Below are 13826 nucleotides of genomic sequence, written 5' to 3'. Positions count from 1 at the left end.
CATACTTTGAACGACCCGAATCTTTTTAAAAATACTGAGACTTGGAAGGAGAGAGAGACAAAACACCAATAACATTATTAAAGATGGGAATTAACCCCTTGTATCAAATACAAACAAACAAAAATAATATTGAGACTTGTTTTGCGGCTCAGAATATGGTCTAGCTTGGTAAATGTACCACGTGAACTTGAAAAGAATGTATTCCGCCGTAAGCGGATGGTATGTTCTGTTAACATCTATTAATACAAGCTGTCTGATAGCGTTGTTAGGGTCTTCTATCTCCTTACTGATTTTCCATCTGTTCCTTCTAACAATTACTGAGAAAAAGGGTTAAATCTCCAGCTAAAATTGTAGATTTGTCCATTCCCTCTTCTAGTTCTTTCACTCTCTGCTTCGTGTGTTTTGAACTTCTGAAGTTAGACTCATAAACGTTTAGGATTGCTATGTCCCCTCAACGAAGTGAGCTATTTCTCATTATGAAGTCCCCTTCTTAACGCTTGGTAATATTCTTTACCCTAAACTTACTTTCATGTGAATGTGACCTCCCCAGGTCTCTTGTCACCAGCGTTGGCATGGCATATCCTTTTCCATCGTTTTGCTTTTACCTTATTTGCGTTTTCATATTTCAAATTGATGTCTCGTAAGTAGTTTATCGTTGGGTCGTTCTTTAAAAAATACGTTTGAACCGTTTCTTCCATTTAATTTGGAACTTTATACAACCGAATTGAATGCGATCATCGATACAGTTGGGTTTAAATCTTTCATTTTGCTATTTATAGTTCATCGGCTCCGCCTTTTTTTTTTTTTGTTTCCTTTTTAATTTTCTCTGCCTTCTTTGTACTGAGTATTTTGGGGGACTCCTTTTTATGTCCTCTGTTGGTTTACTGGCTACAACTCTTCGGTTTTGTATTTTGGTGGTTGCTTTGTAGCATCCATTTTTAACTTACCGTAGACTCCCTTCGAGTGCTCTTATTACCACTTCATGAATTAGAAAAGAACTTCGCAATAGTGTATTTTCATTTTCTCCTCCTCGTCTTTGTCATTGTTGTCGCACGTTCTGCTTTCACATAAACTTCACAACGACATTTTATTATTTTCGTTTAAACAGTCAATTACCTTATAACGAGACTTAAATAATAAGAAAAAATCTTATGTATTCGCCCATTCTGTTACCGTTTCGCTCTGTTTCTTTGCGTAGCTCCAGTTTCTCTCTGATACCATTTTCCTTCTTCCTGGAGGGCTTCCTCTGACACGTTAGTTCTCTAATCTTTTCGCCTTTCTTGGCTAATCTGTCATTAATCCTATCCGATGTATGTTTTATCTCAGACACCGTAGTTTTAATATATTGAAGTTCAATTTGAGGATTTAAAAAAATAGTTTCTATGTCTCTCTTTAATAATCTTTCCTTCAGTTTCCTTAGCATATGGGATACAGCTATAATTATTATTTTATCGTCCTCGTCTACTCATTCTGTTATCTGTGTTATTTCTGGTTCGGTTTCAATTGATTGAATTTTCTTTTCATTATGGCTCATACTTTCTTGCTTCTTTGCATACTTAGAAACTTTTTTAGATGTCATACACCATTTGCGCTACTTTTAAAAATAATTTACTTTGTTGTAAAATTATTTGCTATTTTTGTATTCATGTAAATATTCTTGAGCTTGTTCTGGCACACAGTTAAGTTCCCTAGAAAGAGTTAGATTTTTTTTTTCTAGTCTTGCTTTGTTAGGAAGGACCTGAGCAGTGTTTAGTCTAGGGCTGGTTTTCCCCACTACTGAGTACCTCACCCAGAGATCTCTAAGATTTCTACCCTGGCTCACCGGAGCAGGAAATAAATTCCCGGCCCCCCATCTGAGCTATTGTGATTGTTCCCTCTGATCCTTTCTGGTGTTTCTTTCTCTGGCTTCAACATTTTCCTCCCATGTATGCACTGATTGGTACTTCGCTTAATTACATCTCAAGAGCTTGCAGCTCTCCAGAACTCAGTCTCTCTCTCTCTCTCTCTCTCTCTCTCTCTCTCTCTCTCTCTCTCTCTCTCTCTCTCTCTCTCTCTCTCTTTCTCTGTCTGTCTCTGTCTCTGACTCTCTGTCTCTATCTCCTCTTCTCCCTCCCTCCCTCACCACCTTCCTCTTTCCTTCCCTCTCTCCCTCCCTCCCTCCCTCTTTCTCTCTCTCCTCCTCCCTTCCTCTCTCTCTCCTTCTCTCTCTCTCTCCCCCGTCCTGCCCCCAGTACTCTGCACTGTGAACTCTGGTCCGAGCCTTCACAGACTCCCAGCTCCATCTCCTCAGTTCAGGGGGCTGCCGGGCTGTGCCTCGGTTTTTCTTCTCTGCACCACAGACTAGAAACTCTTCAGTCAGTGAAATGGTGCAGTCATTAGGACTCACCACACTTGTTTCTCCTCCCTCAGAGATAACTAATTACAACAAGAACAATAAAACCAGTACCACTTACAATAGTTCCCCAAGTTCTAAATACTTAAATTTCAATCAAACCAAGTATGTATAGGATCTATAAGCTGAAAACTATAAAATGCTGTTGGAAGAAATCCAATATGATATAAATAACAGAGAGATATACTGTGTTCGTGGTTTGGAAGACTTGATATATATAGCCAAGATGACAATTCTCTTCAAATTGATCTATAGATTTTGTCCCATCCCAGCAGGCTATTTTTATAGATATCAACAGCCCAATTAAAAATTTACATGGAAAGACAAATTTGAAAAAGAACAAAGTCGAAAAGGCAAATACACTCCCTGGATTTTTAATGAAGATGAAAATGCAAGTCAGTGAGAAAATAGTCTTTGGATAAACGATACTGGAACAACTGGACGAGCAAATTAAAGCCATGTAATACCGCACTCCAGACCTATTAGAATGGCTGAAATGAAAGAGCCCGACCACACCAAGTGAGAACAAAGACGGGGAGGAGCTGGAGCCCTCACAGCTCTGCTGGTACCGCGCCCGGAGAGTGATTTGCCAGTTTCTTAGGAAACTGACATGTGCCGTTTGGCCCAGCGATCCCACTGCTGGTTATTTACCCAAGAGAAGCCAAAACTTACATTCACGTGAAAACCTATACGTGAGCGTTGACAGCGGCATTATTCACGGTAGTGAAATACTGGAAATAACCCAGATGTCCTTCCACAGGACGAGGGACAGACAGACGGAAGTACACCCACGCAATGCGATGCCGCGCACGGAGGGAGCGAAACCAGCTATGGGTGCACCGGCAACACGAAGGACTCGCAGAAGCATTTCGCTAAGTGTCGTTAAGCTTATAGAACATTCTGGAAGAGGATGGAGACCAGATCAGTGGTGTCCAGGGCTTAGGGGATGGTTCGACTATAAAGAGGCCGCACAGGGACGTTTGGGCTATGCTCTATCTTCGCTGTGTCGGTGGTTATCCAAATCTATGCAAATGTTAAAACCCACAAAAGTGTATCCCCGCCCCCCCCCCCCACAAATAAAAATGCATCTAAGCAAAAAACTCAGCTACACATTAAAAGTGATTTTTGTCCTATTTTATCCAGCACTGCCAGGCGTTTCTGTTTCTGGCGCAGTTTTCGGGTTACCTTACTCTGCCTTCTTACCAGAGCCGGGCAACGTCCTGACACCTTGAACTCTTTGTCTCCTGGGTCCTCTTCCCCGCTCCGGTCCAGCTAAGGGCTCCCATGTCCACGCCCTGGATCTTACCGCCTCCTAAACTGCTCTTCCTCCAAAATATGCCATAACTCAGAAAAACCACTCTCTAAGCCATCCTCGGGGGTGACGTTGCCCCCAGAGGGCATTGGGCAACGTCTGGAGATGTTTCGGGTTGTCATGACTCAGGTGGGTGGGTAGAGGCCAGGGATGCTGCTAAACATCCTGTAATACTCAGGACGGTACCCCTGACAAGGGACTGTTCAGCTGCAGATGTCAAGGGAGCCAAGATGGGAGGCCCTGCTTGAGCCTGTCCTTCCTCCCTCCAGCACCTTCGCTCCAGACTCCCCTACAGCCATTTTGGCCTAACCTACACCCCGCTCCGTTCTTGTCGTCAGTGTACCATGGTACAGCACCTCAGCCACTCCTCGGGGAATGGTCTCCTCTAGTCGAGACACTTCATCTTGAGAAATAGAAAACAAGTCGAAATAGGCAGGAAAGAAAGGAGAATTTACTGGAACAGCTCAAAGGTAAAGCAATGGCGGCTGAGTAACTCGAGAGCTAACTTTTCCTGAGCGCTTCTGCGGACCCGCCCTGATCTTCCCGGTTACCCTCCGAGGTAGGTATCGTCCTATCCCTTTTCACAGATGTCACATGGAACCCACAGGTGGGAAGGGCTGCTAGGCCGTCCCAGAGTTTGGAACGAGAACCTAGAAAGACACAGCAACAGAAGCGGCTGTCTGGGCCCTTTCTCGACAAAGCCACCTTCTGCCCTCTGCCCACCAGCTTATCCCACTTACTCTGAAACAGCATTTGGTGGCCCAGCTTGCACGACCTTCATTTGGGACAAATGGCAGGGGATTATTGGCGTTTCTGACCAGTAAATTCAAATTCTCTGTTCGGTTGTTTCTTTTTTAATTAAACTTTTTTTTTTTTAGAACAGTTTTAGAGTTACAGAAAATCTGGGCGGACAGTACACAGAGTTCTTATGTAGACCCCACGTCCCACCTCCACGGTTTTCCCTATTAGTTAGTGTCTTGCGTTAGCGGGGTACAGGTGTTACACCTGGTGAAACGATACGTTCTTGTTACATTAAGGTTCACCCTGTTGGCCCCCTGTTGGCCCTCCCCGCTCCCCCAGATCCCCAGCAACCACTGATCTTTTAACTGTTTCTATAGTTTTATCTTTTCTAGAATTTCATCAAGTTGGAATCATGCAGTATGTAGTATGTCGCCTTTTCTCGGTGGCTTCTTTGACTTAGCAATATGCCTTGAAGGCTCTTTCATATCTATTTGTGAATAGAAAGCGATGATAGCTCATATCTTTTTATCACTGAATAATATTCCATCGAATAGATGTTCCACCGTTTCTTTGTACTTCCATCTATTGAGGGACATCTCAGGCGTTTCTGTTTTGAGTGATTAGGAATAAAACTGCTCTAAACATTTATGTGCAGGTTTCTGTGGGAACATAAGTTTTCAAGTCAAATGGATAAATACCAAGGAGTGTAATTCCTGGATAATACGGTAAGACTATGTTTCGTTTTGTAAGAAACGACAAAACTGTCTGAGTGGCTGTGCCACTTTGCAGTCCCGTTGGCAATGGACGAGAATCCCTGTCTCCCCACATCCTCATCGGTGTTTAGTATCATCGGTGTTTTGAATTTCAGTTGTCCTAATGGTACCTCGTTGTCGTTTTAGTTTGCAATTCCCTAAATGACACATGATGTTGGGAAGTATTCCTTTCTCTTCGATTTTCTGAAAAAAGTTTTTATAAGACTCATATTATTTCTTCCTTAAACACATACTAGAATTGACCAGTGAAGCCATCTGGGCCTGGAGGGTTTTATTTTGTTTCGGTTTGGGTTTTTTTGTTGTGCGTGCGTGCGCACGTGTGTATGTGTGTGTGTGAAGGTTTTTCATAATGAATTCATATACTCGGACAGAGGCTATTCAAATTTTTATTTCTTCTTTAGTCAGGTGTAGTATTTTTGTCTTTCAAGAAATATGACCATTTTATATAACTTGTCAAATTTATTAAAATAAAGTCGCTTTTAATCTCTGTATATGACTCGTATTCCGAGTAAATAAAGAATGCTTAGAATTCAACCATAAGAAGACAAAATAATTCAGTTAAAAATTGGCAAAAGATTTGAAAAGGCACTTCGCCAAAGGAAGATATACAAGTGGACAGTAACGATGTGAAAAAATGCTTAACGTTATTAGTCGTCAGAGAAACGCAAATTATAACCACAAGGAGATACTATTAAGTACTCCCTGGAATAGCTAAGCTTTAAAAAATCTGACAGTACCAAGTGCTGGTGAGGATGTGGAGCAAACAGGACCCTCATACATGGCTGGAGGGAATGTCAATGGTGTGGCCGCTTTGGGAACGGTTTGGCAGTTTCTTATAGTTATACACACACACACACCTGCCCTTCAACCCAGCCATTCTACTCCCAGGTATTTGCCCAAGACAACTGAAAATATTTGCCCACAAAAAGACTTGCAAATGTTCACGGTAGCTTTAGTCATAATAGCGAAAAACTCAAAACAATCTGAAAGTCCATCACAGGAGAGTAAACAAGTCATGATATTTATCCACTCGTATCTATATAATGGAATAGTTTTCAGCAATACAAACTAGTGAACTGATACCTCCAGCAACCTGAATGAGCCACCAATCATTATGCTTCAATTCTCTGAAGTTCCAGAACTGGCAAAACTAATCTAAGGAAAAAAAAAAAAAGCCGGAACTATGGCTGTCTCTGGGAGAAGGTACTGGGAAGAGACACGAGGGAACTTTCTGCAGGTGACAGAAATCTTCTGTATCTTGACAGGTTGTGGGTCACGTGGCTGTATGACTTTGTCAAGACGAATTGAACTGTAAAGTTAAGATGTGAGAATTTCGATGTATGGGAATTTTATCTAAGAAAAAAAAAAGCTTCAACTAAATACCGCACTCCGGTGAGTAGGTTGGCTTTCGCAGTGGATGGGCTGGTCATTTCGAAGAGACCTTCTGTGCATTTCAGGCTTGAGCAAATGAGTACATCTGTTGTAGTTAATGGGAGTTGGGCCTCTCCCCTAGGGAAGAGAGCAAGTATGGAAATGAGAGGCAGCTATACGAACTCATAACTTTTGATCAATAGATTATGTAGAAGTATATATATATATAGTTATATGTGAAGTATATGTGAATATGTGCGTTAGGTCGCTTACACGTATTTTCCACCATGTCTGCTGAGACAGCCTGGAAGCAGCGAGACACCGGCAGAAATGATCCTGGTGCCAGGGTCTTGCTCCCCAGCCCCAGTCCTGGCGCCAGGGTCTTGCTCCCCAGTCCTCCGCTAGCGGGAAGCAAGCCTTCTCAGAGATACGATTGCTTCCAGGCGTGGGACAGGAGGAGGACAAGGTGATCCTAGGATTTCTTGTGGCTTCAGAAAGTAAGAAAGTATTCTAAGAGTTCCGGGGACATGTTCAGAGGGACAGGCGGCATGTCGAAGGGGATTCCGCTGGCCAAATCTGGGGCAATTTGAGCATCGACTGAATGTTCGTGTCCCCCTAAATTCACATATTGAAATCTAATGCTCAGTGTGATGGCTTTGGGGGGCGGGGCTTTGGGGAGGTGATAAGGTCTTCATGATGGAGGAGCCCTTGGAAATGGGATGTGTGACGTTATAAAAAGAGACCCCAGAGAATCCAAATGCCCCTTCCACCACGGGAGGACACAGCAAGCGATAGCTGTCTATGAACTAGGAAGCTGGTCCTCACTAGACATGGAATCTGCCAGCACCTTGACCTTGGACTTCTCAGCCCCAAAACTGTGAGAAATAAATGTTTAAGACCCCCTAGTCTATGGTATCGCATTATAGCAGCCCAAACGGACTAACACAGCAGCCATGGATCATAACTGTTGGTGAAGGGAGTTACAGTAAGCAAAGGGAGAAAACCAAAACGAACCTCTGACGGGTTAGAATTGCACTGAAACCTGTGTTTACACATAGTTAGAATCGTTTATACATATACACAGAAAGACAGACGTAAATGTGTTTACGAATATATAAATGCACGTACGAACGTGTGTGTCTATTTATATATCTATGCATGTACACGCACACTCACACACACACACACACTCTCTCTCTCTCTCTCTCTCTCTCTCTCTCTCTCTCTCTCTCTTCTCTCTCTCTGGCTAGGCCCACTAAGAGGGCCGGAAGCAGCCACGCCACGCGGCCCCAGCATACCCAGAGCCCAGAGCCTGGTTCCCCTAAGGAAACACTGCTCCTCGGAGTACCTACCGATGGATCGTAGGGCTGAGGCTCAAAGAACAATGGGAACCTATAAAAAAGAGACAGAAGTCAGTTTGAAGAGGCGCCCACTGGCCCAATCTGGGGCAATTTAAGCATCAAAATAAATAATGACATAATGGTTTGAACAGCGGCCTCCCAAAAGATGTGTCCACATCCGAATCCCTGGAACCTTAGAAACGTGACCTTACTTGGGAAAAGGGTCTTTGCAGAGGTGGTTTTAAGTTAAGGATCTCGAGTTGAGGTCATTCTGGGTTACCCGCGTGGGCCCTAAATCCAAATGACATAAGAGAAAGTGTGGGGGCGGGGGTTGACACACAGAGACGCAGGGAAGGCCATGTGAAGATGGAGGCAGAGACTAAAAGATGAGGCCACAAGCCAAGTTGCGTCGGGAGCCCCCAGAAGCTGGAAGAGTAAGGGAGGACACCCTGCAGAGGCCCCAGAGGGAGTGGGCCCAGCGACACCTTGATCCCAGACTTCCGGCCTCCAGAACCGTGAGAGAATAATATTCTGTCCCTATAAGCCACGGGAAACCAACACAAAGGAGGAGACAGCCACCTCCCTCCGGCTGAGCCCTCTCCAGCTCCGGCCGTGCTCCCTGCTTGGCTTATGGTCCCTGGGAGAGAGACAGACCCGGTGAAGAGCCCGTGCGGGGCTCGGGCTGGGAGGAGGTCTCGCACCTGGTTCTGCCCTCGGACGCAGGACGTGGGGACTGGACCAGTGAGTGTGCCAGCCCAGCCGCCTCTGCCACTGCCTGCGCCCGGCCTGCAGGCCCCTGTACGTTCTGCTCTGATACCCCCGAGCTCACTTGCCCCCGCCGCCCTCAGGACACAGCTGCATGTCCTCCCGGCCTTCTTCTCGGGCCCTCTGTCCCTGTGGATGGAGGGACAAAGGAACGAAGATTCTGATTCTTTGTTGTTTACCCTTTCAGCGGGCTCCCTGAGGCTTGTCACAGTTTTTCTACTCTTTGATTAAAGGGTAAGAACATCACTGCACCTTGGTGAGCTAGCTCCCTCCCCTTCCCTAAGGCCTTGTTGAACCTTTAGGGGTCCTCACCTCAGAAGGCAGGGTCTCCACCTCCAAATGCCATTGCCAAGGCCCCAGTCACCTTCTCTGCCTGGCCAATCCAAAAGTCCTCTTGACTTTTGATTCAGTAAACATCACCCCTAGGAATTTACAGGGGACAAGCTGACAGCCCAAAGTGTACCCGTGAGGTATGGCAACGGGACGAAGGCTGACGAGACAGAGCAAAAGGCCGACTCCACATGAAGCACAAACATCTTGCCAGAGAGGACCAAGGTCAACCTAAAATCGGCTGGCGGCTTCCAGGCTGGGGGCAGACCCCACGGCGGCTGGAAGGCTGCTGTCCACTTCTACTAGAAGCAAGAGCAGTTTTTCCTCTCCCCTTTGAATAAAACTCAACAACGGCCAGCACGTGCCCAGACAGAGTCGCAAGGACTCCCAGGTCCCTCACCTGCCCTTTGAACCTGGATCAGCCCAGAAGCGATGCCTGGGAAACACCCAAGGAACAACTATTGTGCCAAATTTACTCAGCGGCAAGACCGGTCAATGAAAAATTGGAGAAGTTTTCACTGAGCAGCAGCGCAGTTCAATTCACTTCTTTTCCAGATTCTCGCCTCTGTTTTGAGTGTGTTACTGAGTGTACAGAACTTAGATGTAGTTTGCAAGTTTTCGCAACATACACACCTGGGTTAACCACCCCCACCACACACACACATAGGGTGTTTCCATCACACCACAGTTTCTCGAGTCCCTACTTCCGATCCCTGTGGAGTCTCTATCTTCGGATCTCCATCCCTCGTAGGGTTTTTGTTGCTGTTGTTGTTCTAGGACATGGCATATTTGGAATCAAACAATCTGTACTCCGTAGTTTCTGGCTGCTTTTACCTCCACAGAGTTTTTGAAACGTATCCATGTTGTTGCTTGCGACCGTAGCGCATTCCTTATTATTTATGAGTAAGATTTCATTAGCTGGACAGACCACGATTTGTATATCCTTTCTCTTGTTGATTGGTGTTCAAGTTGTTTCTAGTTTGGGGCGATTATAAATGAAGTTGCCAGAAATATCTAGGAAGAAAGGAAAGAGAGAGGGAGAGAGAAAGAGGGAAAAGAAAGAAAAAATAATAAAGAAAGGAGAAAAGGAAGAAAAGGAAGGAAGGAAGGAAGGGAGGGAGGGAGGGAGGGAGGAGGGAGAAAGAGGTAGGGAGAGAGAGGGAGGGAGACTGAGAGGGAGGGAGAGGGAGAGAGAGGAACAGATTTTATAAAGGATTAAGCTTTTTCTGCTCTGGAGGAAACCAGTTTTTCAGCTGCCATTGGTCTTTTCTGCATTGACTTCTAGGCAGGCGTGAGGGACAGGGGTGAGTAAGGCCGGGCTTCTTTTTGGTGGTGGTGGGAAGAGGCAAGCAGGTGTGTGGCGGGAACCCGAAAGAGCACCATCCTTCAGAGGCCCAGGGCTGTACCTGGGGCCCGTCAGCAAACCACTGAGCACCCCTGATCTTAAAAGGCAGGGAAGGGTCTGTGCTCTTCCGTGGGGGCGGGTGGTGGAAAAGCCTCCTCAATGGAGGGAGCTTGAGCCCAGAGAGCAGTTAAGAGACTCACTTCCGCCTCCTTTGACCCCTGCAGCAGTCCTGGGAGGTTAGCATCCTCCTCATGTACTGAGCCTCTGCATCTGCACCCCAAGTGCTGTTCTGGATGCAGGTACAGCAGTGAGCAAGGCAGACAGAGCCCCCTGCTCTAGAGGAGCTGATGGAATGGGAGGGAGGGATGGCCAGTAGACACGTCAAATAAAAGATGCAGGATGCTAGACAGTGATATGCACTGAGGAGGAAAATGGAAGCCAGCTGTTGAACTTGAGCAATGCGAAGACTCTCTCTCTAAAAGTTGAAAGTTTGTGTGTGTGTGTGCGCGCATGCGCGTGCACATTTAATTTTAGCCGGGCTATATTTGAAATGCCTATTAAACACTGAAGTGGTGGTGTCAGAAGTTCAGAGGAGAGGTCTAGGTGGGAGGTAGGAATTTGGGTGTTTTAAGTACACAAACAATGTTAAAACTATGAACGAGATAACGTAGGCAGGTCCAAGGGCTGGCACCTTCTCACAGTTGAGGCACCGTGTGTAGACAGGCTGCACCTTCTGCCCCAAATCACATGGCTGGTGAGTTGAGGAGCTGGGGTTCACACCTTGCGCCAAGCCCATTCACGGCTGCCATAAAATCTGGCTGCTGTTGCCTCTGGGGCCCTGGGCATGTCACTCGACCCTTCAGAGGCTTGGTTTCCTCATCTGTCAAAGGAGGGGTGGGCCGTGGAGGGGCCAGTGGAAGGCAGGGATGGGGCAGGGGGAATAGTGGTGCTCAGGCAGGTGGCCAGGGAGCCAGCAGCCACCTAGACGGGCCACCAAATGGTCCTAGGTATGCCACCTGCTCTTTTCCCACCTGTTCTCAGAACAGCCTGTCTCCTGCGAAGGGGTTGGGGACCAGGTGAGACTCGTGTGTGCAGAGTCCAAAAGCCAATATAGCACGTTACAACAATAAGCCACCCGCCACCCCGCCTGGAATTCTGGGGTCAGCATGACCTGTGGGCCCTCCCGGTGGGCACAGGATCCCGGCAAGTAACTCCCTGCCAGCCAGTCACTGGGTAAAACTGGCATCTGAAGAAAGGAAGTTGGGGAATGATGCAGGGTTGGTGGGACTAGGCTGGGTCTCTGGTGTCCCTGGGCCCCGCTGGGGGAAGGGAACAGGCTCCATGGTCTCAGCCAGTGACCTGGCAAGGGCGCTGCTTCCAGGTCGCCTCTGGGCTGGGCAGGCGCTCCCGGTGCTTCCCGGGCTGGCGGGGCCCCTTCCGCTGACTAGGTCTTTCCTTAGAGTTGTTAGCATCTTTCAGTCTGTCCAGGCTTGGTAGGAGCCCCACCGCCTCTGTGGCTTAGCACTTCCACTCTGGGGCATCGAGAGGCTTCACAGTGTAAATGCCAATGGCTCCTGTCACGTGGGGCTGGGCAGGTGTCTGGCCACACCACTTCCTGTCCCCCTCCCCCGCTCCTCTACCAGCTGGCAGGAGGAGGCCTCCAGCTGGCCACACTCACTGTGGGGAAGTCGAATTTCCAGTCTCACCACAGCTCCTGGCTGTGCCCTCTGACCAGCCCTGGCCTCCCTGGATCCGGACTCCAAAGGCACCAAGCCGTCAGTATGGCCCAACTCACTTTTGCCAGGAGCCCCGGCCTGCCCTGAGCCTCTTGGCTGAGGCTTGAAGAGCAGCCAGCAATGCAGGAGTCGAGGGGAGGGACAGACCCTGCAAAAGAAGCTGTGCTTTGGTTCGCTCGCTGTGGGCCTGGCCAGCTCCCTTGTAAGTCAGTACCCAGAACACTTGGCCCGGCACTGGGCAGTGACTAAATGGAAGTGCCAGCATCTTGGGAGTCTGGGGACTTTACAGGGCTGGAGGTAGGGTAGGGTGTCCGCTCCAGGGGACTGTGGAGAGCACCAAAGTGCTGGAGCGCTTCCAGAAAGCTTGGATTGCGGAGGACACTGGCGTTCGGGGCTCTGAAGCACCGCCCAGGCAAGTGGGACTTGGGACCTGGGCACCAAGACCTTGGAGGGTGCACACAGAGCTGTGGCTGCCCAGAGGAGGCAGGTGTGCACACCCCCAGGGGCATCCAGTGCCAGCTGGCAAAGGCAGTCCCAGTAGGATGCAGTTTTGAGTATTTGGAGCCAAGCGCTATGAACATCTTGGAAAGAAAGTTTAGTGATACATCAGAAACTAATAAAACCAAAACAATTATTTGCTAGGTGTGTCTGTAAAGAGGAACGTGGCGAGACAAATTCTGATGTCACAGATGACCCCTGAGGCTTGTAGAGTGAAAGAGCAGGAAGCACGAAGCGATGCGCCTCTGTCTGCTTTACCTGAGTGGCAATGAGGCCCTGCCCCACCCCCACCCCAAGTCAGCCTCCCGAGCAAAGCCGGGAAGCAGGGAGGGGAGGGGAGGGGAGGGGAGAGGAGGGGGGGGAGGGGAGGGGAGGGTGGTGGGAGGAGCTCTGGTTTTGAAGATCAAGACCCGCCTCTACCTCTGTTAGACACGTGCCTTCAGCAAATCACTGTGCCTCAGTTTCCCACCTGCGGAAGGGGTAATAACCATCACATCTACCACCCAAGGTCCAGAAGGACGGGAAAATGAGGTAAGCACCTGCGCTGGTGTTAGTTGCACCGCAGTCCTTGTCATCCGCACTCTCCACTGACCGGCCCTTTGTGGTGTGTCTACTCTGTGCCAGGCCCTGGGGAGGCAGGGCAAACCAAGGCACACCCGGGGCTCTTCCTGAAATCTGCCTACCTGCCTGCCCTGCCCGCCTCCTCTCTGCAGGAGCCACGCTGGGCAGTTCTGGAAGATGGAGCCTCTTCCCCCCACCAGCGCCTTTGCACCCCTTTCCTTAACATACTCCACTTCCCTTTAGGTCTCTGCTTCCCTGGGGACACCTTCCGAGCATCTGCCAGCCTGTGGCCACCTCGACTTCTCCTTGATGTCAGCGTTTTTCACTAGAGCACTGGATAGGGGCTCTGGCTCAAGCTCTGACTGGCTGTCTTAGAGCTAACCTAACCTCCGTGCCTCAGTTTCCCTACGTGTAAACTGGAAACCACAACGGTCCTCACCCCCTGGGGGTTGTCGTGAGGAGTAAACGAGATGGGACACCAAAGTCTGAGATCGGTACCTGGTATCCAGCAAAGGCTGTGTACATGTTACCCTCGTTATTTTGTGGTCGTCGTTAGGAGACTGCGGGGTCCCCAGGGCGGGGCTTCGCACGATCCCCGCTTCCCAAAACCTGCCGCGTGTCAGCCACTGAGCCTCCTCCCGACCTGCCTAGGCGCCTGGAGA

Source organism: Pteropus vampyrus, unplaced genomic scaffold, assembly GCF_000151845.1.
Source record: "Pteropus vampyrus isolate Shadow unplaced genomic scaffold, Pvam_2.0 Scaffold446, whole genome shotgun sequence".
Lineage (NCBI taxonomy): Eukaryota > Metazoa > Chordata > Mammalia > Chiroptera > Pteropodidae > Pteropus > Pteropus vampyrus.
The sequence above is the reverse complement of the archived record's forward strand: the minus strand, read 5'-3'. Positions refer to the sequence as shown.